The following is a 1,965-nucleotide window of genomic DNA, read 5'->3' as shown; positions in this document are numbered from 1 at the left end:
TGCTGAGGTGATTTTGCGTCAGCTTTGTGCTGCCTGTCGGGTACCTGGCAGGACACTGGGCTCCTGCTGGGGTTTCCCAGGCTCCATGACCAGGCCTATGCCAGGACCTGCCCAGAGTGGGCAGGACCAGGGACGGGGGGGGAAGACATCTGGCCCTTGCCCCTTGCAGAGGTGCTGGGTGATTCCCTCCCGCAGGGTTTCACCCCGTTTTTTGTGGGGTTTCTCCTTCTTCTAATCTCCCTTTCCTCCCAGGTGGCTGCGTGCTGCAATTGGTACCAAAAAGGGCCCTGAGTTGCAAGATCCCAGGGTGTGCACCTTCCCACTGCAAGATGTCATCCCTGCTCATGCAGGGAGATGGAGAAATCTTTAGTCCAGGGCGAAACCCCATGGCAGGCAGGGCATGAGCAGGATGGGTTACTGCAGAGCCCCCCCCTTGGGTAGCTCATTCCCTGCCAGTGTCCAGCCTGGGTGGCACTGCACATGCAGGCGCAGAGGGAAGGGACGGGGCGGGTTGTACTGCCCTGCAGAGGGCTCGGGGACTTGCACCCACGGGTTCCTCTCGGAGCAAGGCAGCATAGGGCTTCCTGGGGCACAGCATAGCACAAGCCAAACTGCACACAGACACAAGTAGGAGCGGAGAACAAACACAGCCAGGTCTGACTCCCGGAGGTTTAGATGCCATTCGAGTGGTTATGGTGTGCTATAAAAATTAATTAACATAGCTCCATGTGACCTTCTGTAAAACATTGCCTTCATCCCAAAGAAAGAATATACCAGGAATCACCTGAAGCAGCCTCAGACAGAGAGACCATGGCTCCAGACACGGTCGCTGACTGCACTTGACCAGAGGTGAAGCCATCCTTCCAGTCCTTATTTCTTATCTGGCCTGAGTGAAGTGCTCTGAAATAGAGAGCTCGAGAAAGGATCACTGGCTGCCCTGGGGGAATGAGGGTGTTCAGAGCATAGGACCTCAGGCACTGTAATTCCTCCCTACCAAAAGTTTCAATTTGGAACTTCCCCTTACTTTTTTCACTCAGGACATAAACAATAAGACAGCAAACACAAGCACACAGCACTACCGAGGGAAATCCAGAACTGATCCAGGCTCTCCCAACTCCCAAGACTCCTTTCGTAGTCAGCCCAGGGCAGCTTTGTCGCCAAACTCGAGTTTGAACATTTATGTACTTTGCATTAAATGTATTGGGCTAATTCTCCTACCTACAATCTCATTCTCCATCCTAACCTCCGTTTGCAAGACAAAAGTACTGAATACACCAGGGACAGCCAATACCCACACGGGGCTTAGGGAGAAGGTAGGAATGCAGCCTTCTGAAACTTGCTTGAGACAGCCCCTTAGCTTAAATAGCCTGATTCTTTTGTTATCAGTCTTTTTTTTTTACTTTCTCTGTGTTGTTCCAAACCTCTGTTATTTGTAAGGCAGAACTGATGCTCTATTGCTTTGGGAAACAGTTTCAGGCAGGCAGTTTAATGTGGTTTTTTTGATGCAGCATCAGTAGCATAAAAGTAGTGCCAGAGTTAATCAGATTTACAGGAATAAGCCTTTGAGCTCCAATTGCACAGAAAAATTTGAGTTACGCTTAGAAATTAAGTGTTGCCAGATAATCTGGAATCCTCTGGCTACCCCGTGTCCAGGTATCACAGCACAGGAAAAGGGAAAGGGGCTTGTGGAGGAGACATGCTTACATCAGAGATTTTGGAGAAACGAAGACAGACAAAAAAAAGGTGAGATTTTTAAATTCTCATCATTAGTTAAATTGTAGGCATGTCCAGAAATAAAAATATTCCTTTTTCTAGAAGCCTGATGACACAGAGCCCCGGAGAAGAAAAAGGCTTGGGACGCCGCTGCCACTATATTGCGGATAATCTTTAGAGGCTTTCATCCCCCAAGAGGTTAAAGGCAATTACTGCATTAAAAAAGTCCCCACCTCGCGGAGAGATGGCGGG

This window comes from Pygoscelis adeliae, unplaced genomic scaffold (genome assembly GCF_000699105.1).
Source record: "Pygoscelis adeliae isolate BGI_AS28 unplaced genomic scaffold, ASM69910v1 Scaffold101, whole genome shotgun sequence".
Classification (NCBI taxonomy): domain Eukaryota; kingdom Metazoa; phylum Chordata; class Aves; order Sphenisciformes; family Spheniscidae; genus Pygoscelis; species Pygoscelis adeliae.
Note: the sequence above shows the minus strand (reverse complement) of the source record.